The sequence below is a fragment of the Hibiscus syriacus genome, unplaced genomic scaffold (assembly GCF_006381635.1).
Source record: "Hibiscus syriacus cultivar Baekdansim isolate YM2019G1 unplaced genomic scaffold, ASM638163v2 tig00110472_pilon, whole genome shotgun sequence".
Classification (NCBI taxonomy): domain Eukaryota; kingdom Viridiplantae; phylum Streptophyta; class Magnoliopsida; order Malvales; family Malvaceae; genus Hibiscus; species Hibiscus syriacus.
Window position 1 is genome coordinate 627,351 of NW_024062752.1, and position 23,018 is coordinate 650,368.

Genomic DNA, 23,018 nt, shown 5'->3' on the forward strand with positions numbered 1-23,018 from the left:
AACAGAGATGAGAGCACACAATGAAGTTGCAGATTCTATGACAGTAATTTATGGAAAGCATATGAACAATTACCATTTTATCTATATACAGAAACCTACAAGGTTGAAGCTTACATAACTGACAACAGAATATACATAAACTAAACCGAACTACTAAAGAAGAGAGCGGTCTCGACGCAATGAATTCCTATTTTGTCTCTGCACATGATGATTCCTCCCAACGAGTAACAAAAACTGGTAAGATATACAAGCACGATATCTCCCTCACTGGCCATGGAGGACCTACATTTATATTTGTAGCTGAAAATGTGAAGTAACCGGTACCTAAGAAGGGATGCAGGTAATCATTTAGGCAACAACTCTCTGATTAATCAAGATGATCACTTCAAGGTGGGACTCAATCACGATCTTGAAGTTAGTTTCTCCCACCATTTTCTTCGAGTTTTGTCTGATTCTTGACGCCCACGCTTATGTAGTCTTGCCTTTGTTGACTGTAATCTCATCTTGAAATCTCTCTTCCATGTCTCAAACATGCGTTTTAATCTTCGAAATTCATCATCAGGATTCACATTAAAAGCTGGCTGTGCCGTTCCGGTTTCAGCCAAAGATTTTGCGTCATTGTCAAAAGCTTGTTTCTTCTGGTCAAACTCTTTTAGCAGATTCCCCACTGCATTCAATGAATCATTCTCTCTTTCCCAAACAGGAGCGTCCACAGAAGGTGTTAGAGATCCCATGGACACATCTTCAGAATCATAATGGTGATGTGATACCATGCCAGCCCTTCCAAGCTGACCAGCAGCACTATCAGCAGCAAGACTTGTCTGCAATAAATGCAATCAAAGTCAATATACATCTAAGTTATTAAATTATTAAACATGCATTAGCAGCGACTATGGGGACCTTTTGTGTCCTTTAACAACAATCACTTAATGCAAAATAGTTTTATGTATATTAACAAGCAAATTCACCTGTAGTGATGCCATTTGCTTTTGCCACATGTCCTCCATCGATTTCATCTTCGCCTCGTACTCCGACCACTTTGCCTCATACTGTTGTAATTGCTCACGTAAAGTGATGTTTTCCTGTTCTTTTTGCCCCAAAGTTGCTTCTGCCTTGAGTACTCTCCTTTGAAGCTCGGCCATTGCAGAATGTACAACTTGAATCATGCAACTTGAATCTGTTGCTCCTGGTCAGCTAAAAATTGGGTTCGTGTAAATCCTTGAGAACATCAAGAAAGTAAAACATGCTCGGAATCATGCAACTAAGAGAAAATAAAACTGGTTCGGAAAATATCTTTAAAAGAAAAGTAAAGTAAAGAAACTCTAGTATGTTACCATGTCAACCGTGGGGAATACCTTTGCCTCAGAAAGCTTCCTACCAGTCTTTCGTCTAGATTTTACGCTTTCACAGTTCAACTGCTTCGAATCATGTATGTTACTGAAATGTCTCCTGGCCAACCAACCACGGATTACTGCAGTGGAGGAAAACAGTCGACAATTGAAAGCCACAAATTCAGCTAGCACACAAGGGATTTACCAGATTGTAAATATATGACTGATGTCAACTGCTCATCTAGTAACTGAGAAGCAAATGCTGAGAAGCAAATGCTGAGCACCTATTTGTGTCAATAGCACACTTCCCTTTGATACTTTGACCACAGACAACTGCATCGCAAAGGAAATATTAGTCAATCAAAGAATCTCTCGGTAAGAAGTTATCTTGCTTGGAAGAAGTTGTTTACATGATTCTATATTTTCTGCTCCTTTGTTGAGCTCACGGAAAAAGCAACGGTGACGCGGAAGTATTTTGAACCCCAATTACTCCTCGCAACACCTGTTTTCTCCTATCCTCCAACACACCAATCTGCATGTCGGCCACAGCCAGACAATCAAAGCATAATAAAAAATATTACATACAGTATTTAACCATAAACAGAAGGAAATAAGTTGGTATATCTATTTTCCAAAACTCAGTACATTAAGGTCCAGCTCTGAGCATCAAGAGATATTTCAGGCTTTTATTTGTCACAGAATGATACTGAAAGTATAGGTCTAGAAAATTTCTATAGAGTCATATAGGTCCTGGAAGTCTTGGGAAAAGATATATCGGTATTAGAAAGTACAGCACAAAAATTGAAAGAAACATGAAAAACAAGACGAGGGTACAGAACATACCTGTCCAGCTCGAAGAAAGAGTTTGGTATAGCCAATTTGATACATATCAGGGAGGACATTAAATTGTTTTAGAACAGCAACTGAAATACTTAATGGATCCCGAGATGCATAGGTCTCCCACAGTAGGAACCCATACCTATGAAATGCTTGAATATATGAGAACTATTCTGAAGAGAGAACAAATTTAAACTTAAAAACAAGCTATAAACTACAAACGGTTTTAGCTGCTACCTTTCTGCAAACTCCTGATGTGTAATTCGAGTAGGATATCCTGATCTTGAGATTTTAACAACCTCTAAGACTCCACAATATCTAAGCAGCTTCAGGACAAGATCCTCTTCATACATGTCAGGGAACTGCTTGCAGTTTGGTTTTATGCAGCGAATAAAGTGAGGTGTTGTATTCTCCAACTGGTTCATTAGTTCGAAGAGTTGTCCCTGCCAGTACAGAAGAAAAATATAAACATTCACAAAGCATGCCATTGTGCAGCATACACCAATATTCCTAGTTCTTACTACTATATTACCTACCCCTGCACTGCCAAAGGAATGTAAAAATTTCAAAGGTAAATTCACATCAAATGCCCAAGAAAAAGACATGCAAGAACCAGAACTATTCTAATAGTATATTACATTCTAAGGATTGGCAAATGTTGGAATGCTTTGTAATGGACATTAATGTAAGAAAGTTTCTCCAGTAGAGATGGGAAATGTAAAAGGCTTTGCAGTCTTATTGATCAGTTTGAATTATATTACAACCACCAGAAAATTTTGGATCACAACTATTAAGGAAGCAATATACCTTGAACTTCGCGCCAACACTTTGCTTTGGAGCGTTTGACGAAATTGCGGGTTTCAGAGTTTGATCAAGCATTTTTTTGGCAAATGCTTGTGGCAATTGGCCACTACAGGATAATAGAAGCTGGACCAACCCCGAGTCCAGGGGATCTCGGTTCTTTTCCAGAAAGCCATTAGTATCATACAGTACCTGGCAGAACTCCAAAAATCGGTAATTTCATATATGCTTGGAACATTACCATCTTTTTGGCATTCAACATTCGAATCAACTAGACACACAAATTCAGCCTTTTCAAAAAATTTAGAATTTCTTAATGGCATCTCAGGATTTGATTATCTTCCTTTAAAATTGAATGAAAGAAAATCTTTATAATCCTCAAAAGAAAACCGACTGACCTCTCCTGCAAAATGTCGAACACCAAAGGCCCTGCCTCTGTCTCCTTTGAAGTAAGAATTAGAATGCAGGTGCTGTTTCAACTTATTAACACGGGTAAAATCAGTTGCATTGGGGAAATTTGATTCCTCATCCAGCAAAGAAAGTATTCCCAATGGTTTCTGCAAAATAAACACCGAAAAAGAAGAATAACATTTAACTTTCAAACGCAACCATACATGAAAAGGAAATAAAAACTTCAGCCAGTATCAGCACTGAAGCTAAGACAACAAATTTAGTAAGAATAGAAGGAAGACAATAGAATATAAGACCAAGAATCAACACAAAAGCTAAGACAACTACTTTACCAAGAATTCAAGTGGGGAATGGTAGATCAATTGAATTCTGGAATGATGTTTGGGTTAATAATTTTACTTTAAAAGAACAATTCCCTAGGATTTATGCCTTATCGATTAATAAAAGGGGATTAGTTGCGGACTTTGGTTGTCATGAAAACAATTGTTGGGTTTGGAATATACGATTAAGGAGGAATTTATGCGATTGGGAATTGGAGTAATGGATTACTCTAATGACTTTGATTGATAATATTGTTTAGTGGTCAGGGAATGGAGATGGTTTGTTCTCAGTGAAGGCCTGCAGATCAGCACTTATACGTAGTTCTGGTGGGAATTTTCAGTGGAACAAATGGGTTTGGACGGGATTGGCTCCTCCGAAAGTTGAAACATTTTTATGGCAACTATCTCATCAAAAATTAGCTGTCAGAGTGGAGTTGCAAACAAGAGGTGTTACCATGGATGATTTATTATGTCCTTTATGCAAAAAGGAGGAAGAAACAATTCAACATCTTTTCATTCTATGTCCTGTTGCCTGGGAGTTATGGAATAGGTTCATGATATGGGATGTGTCTATTGTTCTGCCCAAAGATCCTATGTCTTTACTCTGTTCCTGGTCTGTTTTAAAGGATTCTTCTTCTATTTGGAAATTTATCCCTGGTGTTGTTTTGTGGTCACTATGGAAGGCTAGGAATTTAGTGGTTTTCGAAAACTGGAGTTTTGAGAGCTTTACATGTTCTTCATATGCAGATTCAAGCTGGCAAAAAGGTTTTTAACCAAATTTCCTAAGGCTAATATCCATGTTGATTTATTAGTAGGGGATCCTCGGCTTGCAGACAGACTAGCAGTTATATCTCACAAGAGGAAGAACGATCAGTGTTGGTTTTCACCTCCACCTGATTTTTATAAATTCAATGTGGATGGGGTGGTTAGAGGCGATGGCTTGCAGTGTGGTATTGGAGGTACTGAAATGGCTCTATCTTGATTTCTATTTCTAAGGCTGTGGGACCAGGTCCTCCTTTGCTTGCTGAGTTGAAAGCTATTAAGGAAGGAATGGATTTGTTTCTTAATTCGGGTTGGGTGTTGAAGGGTAAACTTATTCTAGAGAGTGATTGTAAAACAGCAGTGGATTGGATTTTGAGGCCTTTTGATGCCCCATCGTTTTGTGTTCTTTGGTTGGGGAAATAGGGGATTTAATTTCGGCTAAGGACATTTTGGTTAGGCTGGTCCCTAGGGCTTGTAATTGGGAGGCTGATAAGTTAGCTAAGGAGGGGATTGGTTGAATGTTCTTTTAGTGTTTTTATGGTTATGTTTAGTCTCTTATTTCGGGTGATGTTGTAATTAAAGTCTATGTAATTTTGGGTTATTAATATATTGAGGTACTCTTTTCCTCCTTCCGCTAATTGCCTCTTCTTAAGAGGCAACTATGAAGGAGGTTTTTAATGAGACCTCCTATTCCTATAAAAAAAATAAAAAAGAGCCCAGCAATCCCCTAAAACACTCCAAGTGAACATTACTAACAAACAAACAATTGAACCAAATTACCTTCTCAAATAAGTCCAAGCACTCTTGGTTGTCTTCAAAATCAACTTTGGTCCAGTCAATCTGTCATGGTGGGAGGAGAAGGGCGAGAACACGAAGAGAGTAAGGGAGAAATGGGGGAAATGAGACGAAGGTTAGGGATTGAGAATAAAGGATTGGGGATTATGGCACGTGAGGAGAATGAAGTGAACTTACCTCTGGAGCAGATCATCAGGGAGTGGATTGGATACAACAGGAGCGGCCCAAGGCAATTATATATCTGAGCCCAGTAACCTATATCTGCAAAACAAATGAGGAAAGCATGAAATTGTTAGATTCAGTTACAAAGGACAGCCAGCTAGCATCCTTAAGATTCTGGTATATTGTAACTAAATAAAAACAAGCTGTGAGGATGTATTTCTCTCATGTTATGAATGAACACGAATTTCTTTCTCTAAAATCTCTCTATTCCTATTATCTACTTTCTCGATTTCTCTTTTATTTACCTCAAACTATAACAATTGGTAATCAAAGCTAAGATTCTGGCAAAAACTTTTTTAAGGGTATGCCAAAGAAGAATCAATTTATGGCAGAAACTGATTTAGCTGGAATTCAGAAGCAGATTGAAGACCTTACTGCTTTGGTGAAACAGGGCCAGAATGAGACTAATCCACCTAAATGGTGGGAGGCTCAAGAAAACAGGATTACTGCACTCGAGGCAAGGATGACCACGAATCACAGTTATATGGAGGATATACTGAAGATCTTAACTGGCAGAAATGGTGAACAAGAGCAGTCGGCAGGGGATCATGTATATACTCCTAATAGCTCTAAAAATGGGGAGAAAAATCTTGTTATGGTGACTATAGTTAAAGATAAATCCAGATTCTCTTATAAAACGGATGAACCTGGGATTTTGAAGGATAAGCCTGATGCTTGTTTAGCACTTAAGAACAGTTCTAGGCCTGAGAATTAGATGGATGACAATAATATAGGCCTATTTGCTGGGATTGGAAACTGAAAATAGGGGAGCAAGGGGTTCATTTAGCAGTTCAGGGACTATGTGGCATAGACCCAAATAGAGTTGCCATTTTTGAGGGGATAAATCCTAGGGGGTGGTTGCAGAAGTGTCTCAAGTATTTTTCCTTATGCAATGTTACTGTAGATCAAAGGATAAAAGTGGCTACTATGTATCTTACAGGAAAAGCAGAAATATGATTTGATGGCTATATTATGCAGAAGCATCATGTAACTTGGCATGAGTTTAAAGTTGATTTGTGCCATAGATTCAGTGATAGGTCTTTTTCTGATATTGTGGAGGAATTCACTAAGCTTACACAAAAAGGATCTGTTGAAGACTATCAAGAAAGGTTTGAGGAGTTACAACCACACATGTTATTACAAAATCCTACCTTGAGTGAGGATTTCTTTGTGTCACTTTTTAAGTGGGCTTAGAGATGACATCAAACATAGAGTGAAAGCTCTAGATCCTAAAAATTTATCTGAGGCATGCAAACAAGCTAAGCTCTATGAGTTGTCTATGGAGTTGAAAATAGAAGGGTGAGACCTTCCTTTAAAAGCCCACCCTACCCAAACCCCATTAATATTCCCAAGCCAATTCAGTTCCACTACTTATTAAAGCCTCACCAAATTCCAATACTAAACAGACTCATTGATTACAGAAGACAAAACAACCATTGTTTTAAGTGTGGAGAAAAATTTCAGCCAGGCCATCAATATAAATCGAGAAACCTCAATATGATGATTGAAGAGGAAAATCCTATTCCTACAGAATCTGTTCCTATTGATTCAGACCAGCAGTTAGTACAAGAAGAGGAAAACTTAGAGATATCTATGAATGCTATTACGGGTTGCATTAGTCATAATACCTTGAGGATTCAAGGCACAATACAAGACAGACCTTTGAATATTTTGATTGACAGTGGAAGTACACATAGCTTTTTGACACCAGAATGGGCTGATGCTGGATTTCAGGTTCTAACTCCCTATCCTTTAGCTATTACAGTAGCTAATGGCCAACAGCTCTATAGTTCAGCTAGATGCAACAAGGTGGAGTGGCAGATGCAAGGTCACTCTTTCATACATGACTTTAGACTCCTTAAATTGGGAGGCAGTGATATGGTTTTAGGGGTTTTGGATGAAATTATTTAGTCCAATTTTGATGGACTTCAATCAAATGACAATGAGTTTTCAGCATCAAGGTGAAAATATTGTTATACAGGGACAACAACCTTCACTGCTGTTGCAGTAGATTTCAGGTGCTACTTTATTAAAAATGACAGCATGAGGCAACTATTTGGGGCATGTAGTTTTGCTGAGTATGACTGAAATTCCTAAGTCAGTTCTACATTTCTCAAACCTCTTTTAAAAAGATATAGCTCTGTTTTGATGAGCCTAAAGGATTACTGTAACATCCTCCATGCCGGGTTAGTGATTAATTTGCAAAGTTTCAACATTTGGTGATTAAAGTAGAACAATTATATAGTTTAAAAATAAAGGTTGGTAATATGAGATTAAGGTGAGGACCAAATGGTCATTGGTAAGGAAAATTTTAATTAAATAAAATGTTATGGGTATATATGATACCCACGTGTGATTTTAGGTTCCAGAACCTCCCATTTCTTCTTCATTCTTCCTTATTTTCTTCTCTTCCTTCTCTCAGCGTGTGGCTTGCAATTAAAGGTAAGAATCTGAACTTGGTAGTTTCTTTGATTTTTAAGATTGGAAATGAAAGATTGGATGTTATATAAGCTAAAGGAAAGCTTATGACATTAAAACAACAAGATAAGTGATTTAGAGAAGGATTTGGAAATGAGTTTTTAGATGAAATTTTGATATGGATGAGTTTTTGATGTTTGAATCAGATTTTTGACTTGTCAATAAGCTAATTAGAAGTATGAGGGGTTAGAATTCAAATTAGAACATATTGGAATTTGGGTTGGATTCTTAATGCTATATGGAGAATTAGATTTCTAAGTTTTAGAGGTATTTAATGGATAATAGTAGTTTAAGTAAGTGTGAGAGCTAAGAGTAGTAAAGGGATTGAAATATGTATGTTTGAGTTGAAATGAGATGATTTTCGGGCTAAAATAGGATTTCTGGGTTAGGGGAATCGGTACCCATTCAAGGGAACCGATACCCCTCAATGAAATGAATTTCCAGAATGCTAGAGGGGAATCGGTACCCCCAGGGGGGGAACCGATACCCCCTCATCGTATATGAAATTCCAGATTGCTTGAGGGGAATCGATACCCCAGGGGGGGGGGAACCGATTCCCCCATGGAAAAAAAGAAGAAAAAAGAAAGCAGATAAGCTATAAATTCTTTAAATTAGTAAGCTATTAAGCTTAATTGCAAGACATAGACATCTGATGATCATCTTAAAAATTATGTTTATGTAGATACCGAGCTACTCGAGTTCGGGAACATCTACAAGTAGAATCGAGCCACCTATTCCACCCTTATCTCAATCTTTAACCACTGCACCATCAACATTTACTTTTAAAAACCTTTCGGAGGAGGACTCCACCTAGAAGAAGGAAGATTCTTCTTATTCGGATTACCAAGTTGATCTGCTAGCTTTAAATCCCCCATCAGAGAGTCGAAATGAAATTGAACATCCTTAATTGATGTTTCAAACCAAGAAATAGTTCTGAAACGTGTAATGAAGAACAACAACGCTGAATCAACCTTCCTTTTCTGAAAAATCACCTCATTCCTACATTTCCAAACAGACCACAACACTGCTCTTGGAATAAACTTCCATATGTGAGATCGTGGCACTAGGTCATCCCAGGCCATTAAGAAATCCATCAATGAACCAGGAACCACAAAGAAAACATTCCATAACTTTAAAAACTTAGCCCACAAAACCCATACCACTTCGCAGTGAAGAAACAAATGAGCGAAAGACTCATTGTACTTCCTGCACATAGGGCAGACAGAGTCTTCAACCCCAGTAACTCCTCTCTTCAGCAGTTCCTCTTTCACCGCAACTCTATGATGAGCAAGTTGCCAAACAAAAGATTCCACGCATGGTGGTGCTACTCCTAAAACATCCCTCTCCATTTCAAATCAACAAAATCCAACAATCTTCCTGTACTAGGGACAAAGAAGAGTTATTCAATAGAGAGATAATTTGTAGCCACTGCTCAACCTCCCAATCCACCAAATTCCTTCTCGTTTGAATATCCCAAACCCAACCCGAATTATTATGCAATCTGAATTCTGCAACCTTACCCTCTTTGTTATTCGAGAGAGCAAATAACCTTGGGAACCTATCTTTAAGAGGAACCGAACCCAACCAAACATCATGTTAAAACTTAATTGTTTCTCTATTTCCTGCTCTAACACACAAATTTCTCCTAAAACAGTCCCCAAATGCATCACTTGAAAAGAAGTTCTTAACAACTCCTCTCCAAATCCAAGAAGTACGAGCTGTCCAAGTATTCCGGATCATTAAAGAATTAGGATCCATATTGTAAACACAACACACAATAGATTTCCACCAAGAATTTTTCTCTGCAGCAAATTTCCACACCCATTTCCCCAAAAGAGCCCTGTTTAATAACAACAGATTCAGGATTCCTAAACCCCCCAACTTCTTTGGCTTACACACCAAATCCCACTTGATCCAATGAATGTTCTTTTTCTCTGATGCTCCCCCCCATAAAAACGATGCCATGATAGAGTTTAATTTGTTGAGAACTCTAATAGGGATCCGAAAAATAGAAAGGTAGTAAATTGGAAGAGAGCACAACACGGATTTGACCAAGACAGCCCTTCCCGCCAGAGATAAAGACTTGGCCTTCCACCAGCCAAACTCTTATAAAATTTTTGTACAACCTGTTCCCATAGGGAAAAGAATTCCTCTTGGCCCCCAATGGAAGACCTAAGTACTCCGATGGAAAAACTCCCTTTACGCACCCTATTTCCTTTGCCCATGAAACTAACTCCTCATCTCCCACGTTAATTCCAAAAATTTTGCTCTTGGACAAATTCAACTTCAAACCCACCAGCAATTCATAAATTAGAAGCACCCTCCTAATATTCACCAAATCATGACTAGAAGCCTTACTAAAAATTATTAAGTCATCCGCGAATTGCAAATGAGATAACATGAAAGAACGATCATTAGAGCCTAATTTAAAACCCGAAAAAAGCCCCTTGTTCATTGCTTTCACCAACATTAAATGTAGCAATTCCCCTCCCAAATTGAACAACAAAGGGGATAACGAGCAGCCCTGCCTTAGACCTCTAGTAATGTGATTTTTTCCGTAGGGTGCCATTTACCAAGATGAAATTGAAGCTGTTGAAACACATTTATAAATCCAAGAACTCCATCTAGCTCCAAACCCCATTTTACTCATTATTTTCAGCAAGATTCTCCAATCAACCGAATCAAAAGCTCTTTGAAGTCCACCTTAAAGATAACTCCCTTCAATCCTTTTTCATCCAACAATCGATGCCTTCATTTGCTATAAACGAACAATCTAAAATGTGTATCCCCGGAATAAATGCGAATTGTGATGGACTAATAACATCATTAATGCACAAGCTTAACCTTCTAGCTAGAACTTTTGAAAGAATTTTGTAGAAACCCCCAACAAGGCTAATAGGTCTAAAGTCTTCAAGTCCCTCCGGATTGTCCCTCTTTGGAATAAGAGAGAGGAAATAGTGATTAGTTTCCATGTCCCATTCCTTTCCCTCATAAAATTCCTTAAAAAACAACAGCAAAACTTCCTTTAGACTTGGCCAGAACTTCTTAAAAAAGCCTAAATTCAGTCCATCAGGGCCAGGTGCTTTGTTACTATCCGAATTAATGATTACACCCCAAATTTCCTCTTCAAAGAAAGGCTTCTCGAGGGCCATACTCTGCTGATTCGAGAGCTTTAAAAAGTCCAAGTCCAATTCCTCAACTTCCAATGTATTTTCCTGGTTTAACAACCCCTTAAAAAAGTGCACCACCGAAGCTTTAATTAGTTTTGGATCTGAAATGTCTTCATTATCAACTTTGATGGATTTGATACTATTTCTCCTTCCTCTACCTCTTGCACATTGGTGGAAAAATCTAGTGTTCTTATCCCCATTCAAATTCCACTTCAATCTTGACTTTTGAAACCAAGTCAGTTCATCTTTTTTATACAAGTCCCACAGCTCTTTCTTTGCTTCCACTAGGTTCTTCATAGACACCATGGAGAGACCTTGTTGCAAATGAAGTTCCATCATCTGAATTTCTTTTTCCAACCTATTTATTCTCCCAGGGATCTCAAGATATCCCTTCCCAGACCATTTCTTCACTGCTTCCTGCACTCTTTTTAGTACACTATAGATTGGTTGCCTATTCTCCACATCACAAAGCTTGACAAGTTCTCCCTCCATCATCTTACAAAACCCATCCTCTTCCAAGACATAATTAAACAATTTGAACGGTTTATGACCCCAATTCCAGCCCCTATTTTCTAGCAAGATGCTATTATGGTAAGAAACATACCTTTCTAGGAGTCTTTGAGTTATCATAAGGAACAAAGATAGAAATCTTTGGTCCACTAGGAATCGATATAGCCTCTCATAAGTTGGGATATCTCTATTGTTGCACCATGTAAATCGGCCTCCAACCAGAGGCAAATCCAGTAAATTAGCTTTGCTTACAAAATCTTTGAAAGCAAACATTGTAGCTAAGTTAACTGCACCTCCGATCTTCTCTTCCTATGACATTACCACATTGAAGTCTCCTCCGAGACACATTGGACAGTCTATATTCTCTAAGAATGATAACAACTCCCCAAAAAACGCCTCCTTTTCTGAATCCACACTTGGACCATATACATTTATGAACCAACAAGCTCCTTGTGACTCATCAATAATACCCTTAACTGCTACATATCTCCTATGAATGACCTCCTCTATAACCTTACACTCTTTTTCATTCCATAAAGTAATCAAACCTCTAGCAGAACCTTCAGCTTCTGAAATAACCGAAGATGTCAACAAATTACCTCACATTTTCCTCACTACCGACAGGGTCAACACTTCCTTTTTCGATTCCTGAATGAAAAAAATTAAAGGCTTTCTCTCATCAACAACCCTCCTTACAGCTCTAGCCTTTATCCTCCTACCCAAACCTCTAATATTCCAAGTCAGTAAATTCCAACTAATCATCTATATCCTATCATAACCTTAGAAACCATCACCCCTTAATTTCCCCCATGTACTCCTCTCTCCTTAATCAATGGAATTGATCTGTTCATAAAAGCTTGTTTCCCCCTCTAAATGTGACCCCTAACAATTTACTAACATTCCATCTCTCCAATGCCTCTGCCCAATCCTCCTCCTCGTTGATATGTACATAATCCGAACTTGTACCTAAACAACTCCTATTTCCCCTCGACCTAGATCTTGAATAAACATGTTTGTATTTGCCCCTTCTTAATCTACTCCCAGATACAGTCCCCGAATTTCTTTGGGAGGTCAGGGAAACAGTTCCCACTTGCACAGGAGTTTGACATTGCACAACATTATTTTCTGTTATTTCGAAACAGCAACCCTTGCTTAATCTCTCCTCCTCTAGCTCCAGCCCACTCCTGGAATTTAAAATCGGGCTCCTAATAAGCCCATTTTCGCAATCAACTATATCCTGCTCTATAAAAACACCTCCCAAACTTTTCTCATTTTCTCTCCCTTCATTAACTTCTTCTGACTTTTCCCGCTGTGTAGAGACATCATCTACTTCTGTCACTTCTTTGCACAAGTCAAATGTATTTTTCCTAGCTATGTTTAAATTCAAACCACCCTCGGTAGTTGTGATTTTGCCTTGTTGACTTCTAACCCAATACTCAATCTTATTTTGGGGTACTGACAACTCCTGTACTCCCTCCTGCTCTTCTTGTCGTTTCTGCACGTCTTCATTGCTCCAATCCGAGGAGTTTTCCTCCCATGGTTCCTCAGCAGCTTCTTCTACCTCCATATCTATTAATTCTGGGAAAAAATCCTCAGCACCATCAACTTTAATTTTAATCATGAATTTTCTCCCATACGTAGTGATGCTGGTTTGTTCTGGAATGTCAAATGGACTCTCAACCCTTAGTAGCAGTTGCGCCACTCTGCAGTCCACTCTGTGTGCAGTTTGATCTTGGATTTTTACAACCTTGCCCCATCTGGATGCTAAGCTAGAAAAGAACGGGACCGACCAACAATTTAATGGGACACCAATAATTGAAATCGCACAATAAGCTAATGGGATACCCCCCTCCTCTACCACTGGCTCCAATATATCAAACCAGAATGTTAAAGCTTCCCATTTTTCTTCCATTGCAATTCTTCTCTCATCAACCGACTGAAACACCACCAGACACGCATTCTTCGCACATCCCCACCTTATCACTTTAACTTTGAAGCCCTCATTTCGTAAGGCTTTCTGTACAAATTCTACTTCAAAAATATCTTTGCAAATGCCAGTAAGTGAAGATTTCAACCATAATCTCTCTTCCATCGGGATAAATACATCCAAAGATTTATTCTCTTCCTTTGTATTCCTTTGATTGCTAACTCGAAGACCTTCTGGAACTTTCTTCACCACAACCACAGTGTCTCTATAAGTTCTTCCATCATGGAACTTGTTCATTCATTCCATTTTCTCTTTCACTTGTACTGGAGAAGCCATTCGTTTGCCCTTCCACTCTCCTCTATCTACCCTTTTGAAGCCTTCCTCAGTATTCCCTTCATGTTTCTTCATCCTAGCTAACTTGTCATATTTAGCTACTGAAATAGAAATAATCATCCCGTCGATCCTGACCTTATTCATCTTCTTCACCGCATTGCACAGATCCTTCCTGCTAGCAAAATGGACAAATGCAAACGTACAATCCTTGTATTTTGGTCTGTTGTTAATAAAAGGAATAAACACCCTAATAACTTTTCCATGATAACTAAAATGTTCCCCTAATGTTCTTCTGTTCACTCTTCTACTAAGGTTATCAACGAACGCAGACCAAGTACCCCCTCCATGAACCTCTCCGTCTTTGCCATCAGAATATCTGCTCTCTCACTCTCTCCATTTCTTTTATTACTTACTTGTGTATTGTGCTTTTCGATCCATTAATGAATGATTTGTTTAAATCATTTCTTAGAAAGTTTGTTTTGGTGTTCTTTGATGATATACTAGTCTACAGTAATTCTATGGCTGAACATATTACTCATTTGCAATCAGTTTTGGAGGTTTTGAAAGCCAATCAATTATTTGCAAAACTGTCCAAGTGTTTTTTTGGACAGACCCAAGTGGAGTACTTGGGTCATGTTATTTCAACAGCAAGGGTTGCAACAGATCCTACTAAGATAGAAGCCATGAAGAATTGGCCTCTTCCTAAATCTTTAAAGTCTTTGCGTTGATTTTTAGGCTTAACTAGCTATTATAGGCAGTTTATTAAAACTATGGTTCCATAAGTAAGCCATTGACTCAAATGCTTACTAAGGACAGTTTTCATTGGTCTTCTGCAACTTTGACTGCTTTTGACAACCTAAAACAGGCTATGTGTGTTGCTCTTGTTTTAGCTTTACCTGATTTCACTAAGAGTTTCTGTTTGGAAACTGATACAAGTTCAGGAGGCATTGGTGCTGTGCTATCTCAAGAAGGCAGGCCTATTGCTTATCTAAGTAGGGCTCTCAATCCTCGACATGTTGCCCTCTCCATTTATGAAAGTGAGTATCTTGCTATTTTATTAGCAGTTTCTAAGTGGAGACGTTATTTAGAAAGTAAGCCTTTTATTATTAAAACTGATCATGAGCCTCTAAAGTATCTATTGGAGCAGAAACTGACCACCACAATTCAGAAAAAAGGGCTGACTAAATTACTAGGGCTTGATTACTCTATTCATTATAGAAAGGGCAAGTCCAATATGGTGGCAGATGCCTTGTCTAGGCAATGGGAGGATCTGGGCTTAAAGGTATGGTAGCTACATATATCAGATATTGTACAGTCTGCCAACAGACCAAGGTAGAGCATGTACCTAAACCAGGACTGGTACAACCCTTACCTATCCCTCAACAAGCTTGGGAAGTGGTTATTATGGACTTTATTGATGGGTTACCTACTCCATTAAGGAAAAATTTTATTCTAGTTGTGGTGGATAAGTTCACTAAATACAGCCATTTTATGGCATTGTCTCATCCCTACACTGCAGCTGAGGTTGCTAAGCTTTATCTAGACAATGTCTACAAGCTCCATGGTCAGCCTAAATTGGCTATTTCAAATAGGGATAAAACATTCACTAGTCTCTTTTGGAGAGAACTAATGAAGCAGTTGGGTACTACAACCCTATTCAGTACTGCTTACCATCTTGAAACGGATGGTCAAACAGAGAGGGTTAATCAATGTCTTGAGCAATATTTAAGAGGCCTATGTTTTTTACAACCTAAACAGTGGGCTAAGTGGTTGGCTCATGCTGAATGGTGGTATAATACTACCTATCACACAGCCTTAAACCTAACACCTTTTCAGGGTCTTATGGTTATAAGCCTCCTACAATGGTTTGGAAACCAGAAGCTACAATGCAGGCTGTGGGAGAAATTATGAAAAGCAAGGAAGAAATCAGGCAAATGGTTAAACAACTTGAACAAGCTGCTAATCGAATGAAGCAACAGACAGATAAAAATCATACATAAAGAAATTTTGCAGTAGGAGATAAGGTTTACCTGAAGCTGCAACCTTATCGTCAAACATCCCTTGCCCTGAGAAAAATCTGAAGTTAGCAGCTAAGTTTTATGAGCCCTACAAAATTATTGAAAGAATAGGAGAAGTCGCGTATAAGCTAGAATTACCAGAGACCTCTCGGTTACACCCAGTCTTTCATATCAGTATGTTGAAGAGGCATATTGGGCCAGCAGCAGTATCTTCGACAGAGCCTCCTGTGGTAGATGAAGATGGTCAGTTTCGCTTAGAACCAAGTCAAGTTTTGGGCAGAAGAATTATTAATCGGAACAACAGGCCAGTTACTCAGTTACTCGTTCGATGGACTAACCTGGACGCTTCGCATGACACTTGGGAAGATTACTCAGTACTCCGTGGTCAGTTTCCGTCTTTTGATCCTTGGGGACAAGGATCATCTCGAGGGGTGGGTATTGTCATGGTGGGAGGAGAGGGGCGAGAACACGAAGAGAGTAAGGGAGAATTGGGGGAAATGAGACGAGGGTTAGGGATTGAGAATAAAGGATTGAGGATTATGGCACGTGAGGAGAATGAAGTGAACTTACCCTCTGGAGCAGATTATCAGGGAGTGGATTGGATACAGCAGGAGCGGCCCAAGGCAATTATTATATCTGAGCCCAGTAACCTATATATGCAAAACAAATGAGGAAAGCATGAAATTGTTAGATTCAGTTACAAAGGACAGCCAGCTGGCATCCTTAAGATTCTGGTATATTGTAACTAAATAAAAACAAGCTGTGAGGATGTATTTCTCTCATGTTATGAATGAACGCGAATTTCTTTCTCTGAAATCTCTCCAAATTCTCTATATTCCTATTATCTACTTTCTCGATTTCTCTTCTATTTACCTCAAACTATAACACAATCACATCCAACTCATACACCTGAAATACATGAAAGATGAGATGTTGATCAAAATAATAATTTGAGTGAAGGGAAACCAAATCCATAGATAAGAATCAACAGCCGAGAGCCAGATCACTTGGAACTTTGACTACTGAAAATTAATTTGCATGCCAAGTAAAAAAGGGCTGAGAATTGGAAAGCCAGTTTAAAATTTGAGTTGCTTACCTCTTGCTCAAGCTTAAATAGGTGCTGGTTGAAATGTTGTTGCAACCTCTCATTTGTATAATTTATACAAAACTGTTCAAAGCTATTCTTCTGCAAGTCGGAAGAGAAATCATATGTTGAAAAAACTTCTGCACAATAAAAATATCTAAATAGCTGATTAGAACTACTTACCTTGAATGACTCAAACCCATAAATATCAAGGATGCTTATGGACCTGTCTACATATCTTTTACCACCTGCAAGAGACTTGTTGATTTGTTCCACGAGCCAGTCAAACAAGCTTGCATAGATGAATTTTGCTAACGCATCTCTCGTGTCAATTGCCTATATTACAAGTTATAACCAACATATTATCATGTTGTTAATGTGTGCATCACAGCAAACATAGAATTGACTTGTGAGATGATAGAGGAAGAATAATTTTGCTATCAAATACAAGAGGAACCTGTTGAAATGTCGATTTCTTAGCAATATTATCCTTGGCAGCTCGGATTCTATGGGTAGATAAAGCTTGCATCAACTCATGAGGTGCACAACCCATCAACCTGGCAGCACTGGTTAAAGCTATGACAAGGAAAAAAATCCACTTCAACTCACAAGTGAAACAAAAGGCTACATACATGCATTATATTCCTTGTTTTATGCAACGCTTATGCAAATTAAATTCAGTTCCTTAAAAAATGCTACAACAAAGAAGGTATCCAGTTTCTCTCTACTGGAAGAAAAAATACAAGGAAAAAAAATGACGTATGCAAAGCTAAATCCCACATTATTACCTTCGTCAGCTAATGCCTCCACATGATGTTCATTGTCAATTAATTGAAATGATATATTTCCCAACCATAATACTGCAGCAAGCATTGCAAATGCTTGCTCTTGCCGTTCTTTGCAAATTTGAGCAATGTCCAAGGCTTCCTGTAGAAATGAGCAAACTATTGCTTAAAAGATGAAGGGAAGAATGGATACACTATTATGGTCACATTAAAGTCTAATCTTTTGAGTTACCACAAGCTTATGGAATTTCTGAGTATCATCAACACCATTAATCACCAAGTTGTCACTCTGGATAAGATAGTTGTACTCCTTAGTCGTTTTAATATTTAGTCTCTCTGCAAAGTCATAATTCAAAGGATCATAAATATATTTCACAGATTCAAGTAAATAAAATGAAGAACTTGTAAACAATATCATTTATCATTTCAAGACCACAACTTTTCTGCACTAGCATTGATTGTGAAATGTTGTAAAATGAAAAAGTACCCCTTAGAGCCGGTGGAGCACCAGCACAAAATTGATAAAAAATATGGTAAGACCGTTCACCAGCAGCCACATGAACTACTCTCGACTGCTCAAAGGTGACATCAAAAAGATCCACATCAGATATTATACATGATAACAAAGATAATATGAACTTTAAATTAGTCAGGAACTCACCTTTTCCAGAAGAACTATCCAGGATTGTAGTTGATAAATCAACATTAGCATAAAAATAAAGTCAGTAACCAGGATTAATCTATGTCATTTTATTACTGCAAAGTAAAAACAGAAAATTTTCAAATTCAACAAGCTTACAAGTTTGGATGCTGGGACCTGATATCTTCCCCAACTTGGTAAAATGAATTTTAGAAAGTTTGCCCTGCACCAGAACAGAGTAATAAACAAGTCATATTTTTCTGAGTTATAGCAAATGTTATGCACACAAACCAACCTGGAAATAAGTTTATATAGATTTGCCTTCAATATATAACAGTGAAAAAATGAACGAGTGAGAAAAGAAGTACTCACAAATCGGGTAGAATTGTCATTCCTAGATGTCTTTGCATTCCCAAATGCTTCAAGTATAAAATGAGTCTCAAGGATTTTCGACTCTATCCCACCATTGCTACCTCCAAGGGCAGATAGGTACTGCATTGTAAATTTTACTGTCTCAGTTTTCCCAGCACCACTTTCCCCACTACAACATAACTTTATGTTATTCCATAGGTCATAAAACGAATAATGGGCTTAAAGAACCACAGTAATATACTATCATATCCTAAGACAAGTATTAAATATCCAACAGACCTTATGATTATAGACTGATTGACTCCACCTGTAAAATTTTAACAACAGACAATGAATAGAGTTTCGAAAAAACACTACTATAACATCACAAGCAAATTATCACTTGTTTATGCTAACCATTCATCATCTCATTATATGCAGTATCTGCTATAGCAAAAACATGAGGGATGTTTGTAGCTTTCTCTCTATAACCCATGACAAAATCTTTCCCATAAACTGGGACGTGTTTTTACGGGTTGACTGCAATCAAAAGTGGACATGCTTTACTCTACAAAAAGGAAAAAAATAGGTATAAATGAATCTTGGTAGCAGAGATAATCCTCATTAGTACACGAGTAAGGATAATATCATTCTTACATATATCATATCACAGCAATATCTGTACTTAAGATTGTGAAGAATTGACGGCTCGTTTAAGTAACCAAGCTGTACGAGATCATTCACACCCTCCAAAATTTCTGGGTTTGCAGGTAAGAGATCGCTGGCTGATACTTTTACAACTTATACCAACAATACAATGTAAACCTAAATGAAAACCCGCAGAAAGGAAAATTGAAGGCTTCGTTATATAATTTAAAAAATCAAATCACATATGAAATTACATTTCCATTAGAAAGTGAGACAAAAGATTCCTCTCCTGATGTAGATTGTATAGCTCCAGATTCCCATACCCCTTTCGGTTGCCGGAACCAAACACGAAGTTTCTGTAACCAAATCCTCTCTCAACAAATTAGATTTACTTAAATCATTTTCACAGAAGATAAACACATGTACAAGGTGATGCTTCCTTTTTTATGTTTCAACAAAAGAAAACTTAAGTGGCAATCTAAATTTCGTATCAACTACAATTTCTAGCATAGCACTCCCAAGCAGGGTTTCAAAAAACGATTAGTTACCGTGATTTTGGCCGCGATATAGTGGTTTCGCCGCTGTCCGAGTTACCCACGACGACCGCAATAGCGATCGCAACGGCTGTAATCACGGTAAATCCGAAATAACCAAAAATACGACAACGATTTGAAACCCTGCTCCCAAGTCAATTTCATCAAAGTATTAGAAAAATAACAAAGGCTAAACTATACGGTAGGTTCTCATTCCATGAAAGATCACAGATTTCCCCCATGACTACTAATCCAATGCATGCATCAACTCAAAGGGCAAAGAAAAATGGAAAAAAGATGTATGCATCAGATATTAGCCCTAAGGGTAAGAAATAGAAATAATCAAAATCGATCCGAGTTAAACAAAAGCCAGAAAACAATTTTTTTAATAAAATTTCCCCTGGAATTATTAAATAGTTCCTAAATGGTATTGAAACATGGATGTCTAGCTCATAAAACAAATCGATCCAATAAAGAAGAAGAAGGAACAGTTTCAACTTAACACTGATTTTATTAATAAAATACTCAATAGTATCATTTACCTTCCAGTTCGTCTTCCCTTTTCCAATTTCCTTCACGTCAGCTCCGACATCAGAAACCTTATCTTCCCCTTTCTTCCGTTGCACTAAATAATAAGGTGAACCCACATTCACATCTTTCCTCATTTTTTGGCTCCCAGAACCATCTCTCTTCTCTCCTAACTCCTCTTCATTTCTTTCAGTTTCCTCTCTCCCTTCCAATTTACTTAAGCCACCGCCGCTGCCATTTTCGACGCTGAGAATGACTTTGAAGTTCGTCGGAAGGGACCGGCGGGCTGAGGGAAGTCTGGCCTTGGACGTTGGGCGCGACGGTAAAGTCGGCGGTAAGTCTTTAGGCTTCTCCTCCTCGTCTCGCCGCCGGAGAGCCTCTAACATTTCTTCGAGCGAACTTTTCATTAAAGCCGTCGGGGGCCGATAACATCATTTTCGCGGGAAAAACTAAAAAGTAAACTTTTTTCTTAAAAAATCAAACTTATTCCGTCGCAAAATTCACTTTGATTTTTTTTGAAAAAGAAGATCGAAAAATCCTATGCTTTTGAAGAGAACAAAAAACAAAGGAAACGGAGAATTTAAAAAAAAATAGTGAATCGAAAAAGATAACAAAAAGATAAAACCCGTTTCGAATTTTTGTTAGAAGAAACAGAACCACTGCAAATATCACACCATAGAAATGGCAAAAATCACAGTTTTACCAAAAAAACAAAATCATTAAAAAGAAATTCTTACAACACAACTTAAGGTTGTTAACTTGTTACAACAACAAAGCTTTGAACAAAAAAAACACAACTGTCAAGATTGTTTTTGGGATATACAACTGAGCCTCTGCCTCAATTTTTTTCTTTTCTTTTCTTTTTCTGTTTCTGCTTTGGGTTTTATAGAAATTAAAAGAAAAAGAACGGTTTCGATCTGATGAAATATTTTTAAAAATATATATTTTAATAATAAAATAAAAGGAATTAATTTACTGAAATAGCTAAAAAGGAAGTTCTTGGAAGAAAATTGAAATGCAGGCGTTAGGGGAGGGACCCCAATAAAGCTGAAGCAAATATGAAAAAATGAAAAGAATAAAGGATTTGGATTAGGAAATGTCGGAACTTTTGATAAAATTGCCGCTATTAGTTCCTTTTCTTTTTAGAATTTTCATTAAAGTCATTTTTATTCCCTTTAATATTGGGTAAAACACAAATAATGGTCACTAAACTATATCAAATTAATCTTTTTGGTCACAGAAGTTTTTTGAAGTTACAAAATAACCATTAAATTTATTGAATTATTACAAAACAGTGATAAATAAGTGTTATTGTATTATAACAAAATCATTTAAACATTGATTAAGATAAATCGATTAGCCAACTTTAATGTGGTCGGATCAAAAATTAATAAATCGTGAATTAAATAACATATTTTTAATAAATTTAACGTGAATATAAATTAGTATATCTTTAATTATTCTCGACCATTTTACAATGAATCAACAACAACAACAACAACAAAACCCAATTCCCATATGCAATGGGGTAAGGGGGGAGGTAGGGTAGTAGGCTGCCCCCAACGCCAGGTTGAGAGTAGCTTCCGTGGAAGACCTCCGGCAGTCAGAAAATTAAAAATATAGATAAAATGCAAAGCATGTATAAATAAATACATAAATACATAGTTGAACAATATTCATATGCAGTCATAAATATCATTAATATTATATGTGCGTTTGAAATGGGAAGTAATCCCTGCAAATAAATCCCTGCGAAAAAAATCTCTGCATATAGACAGAAACGTAAGACCGACTAAATTTAAAAGTGAAGGGAATATTACACAGAAGTCCACGATAGCAAGCCCAATTCTAAGCCTTCATAAATACCAATAACAGAAACGTATAAAAAGTAGAATTCATGGAAATTACTACAAATGCATTAAAAGAAGACAAAAATGACACACCCTAGAGATGTGACCCACACTACTCGACTACCCTAGTCTTTAGTCTCCATACTTTCCTATTAGAGGTCATGTCCTCGGTAAGGGCTAAATCCATCAAATCAGATCTCAAGCAGTCTTCCCACTTCCGCCTTGGTCGTCCTCTCCTTCTGGCACCGTCGACTGTAATCGACTCTACCCTCCTGACCGCATCCGACGGTAGTCGCCTAAGGACATGCCCAAACCACCGTAGTCTTCCCTCCCTCAATTTTTCAGAAACAGGCACCACCCCCAAGGATATCCTAATAGTAGAGTTTATTGTCATATCCCACAGAGTCCTACCGCATGTCCATCGAAGCATTCTCATTTCTGCAGCCTCTATCCTCCTTACATGATCCTTCTTGGTTGCCCAACATTCTGATCCATACAACAACGCTGGTCTTATTGCCATTCTATAAAATTTTCCCTTAAGTTTTAGAGGCACCTTATTGTCATACAAAACTCCAGTAGCAGCCCTCCACTTTAACCATCCCGCCTTTATACGGTGTGTTACATCATCATCTACACCCCCATCTTTATGTATCATAGACCCTAGGTACTTGAAACAATCCTTTG

The 23,018-nt window shown here is 37.8% G+C and overlaps 1 long non-coding RNA gene and 1 pseudogene across 1 annotated transcript; one reads left to right on the forward strand and one right to left on the reverse strand.

Annotated features, from left to right (window-relative positions):
* Positions 1 to 48: 48 nt before the first annotated feature.
* LOC120127836 lies at positions 49 to 20,919 on the reverse strand (annotated as a pseudogene).
* On the forward strand, positions 1,357 to 18,788 carry LOC120127837. The gene is made up of 3 exons (XR_005516573.1): positions 1,357 to 1,489; positions 10,916 to 10,921; positions 18,778 to 18,788. It is a non-coding gene; the product is annotated as an uncharacterized LOC120127837 (long non-coding RNA).
* Positions 20,920 to 23,018: the final 2,099 nt, after the last annotated feature.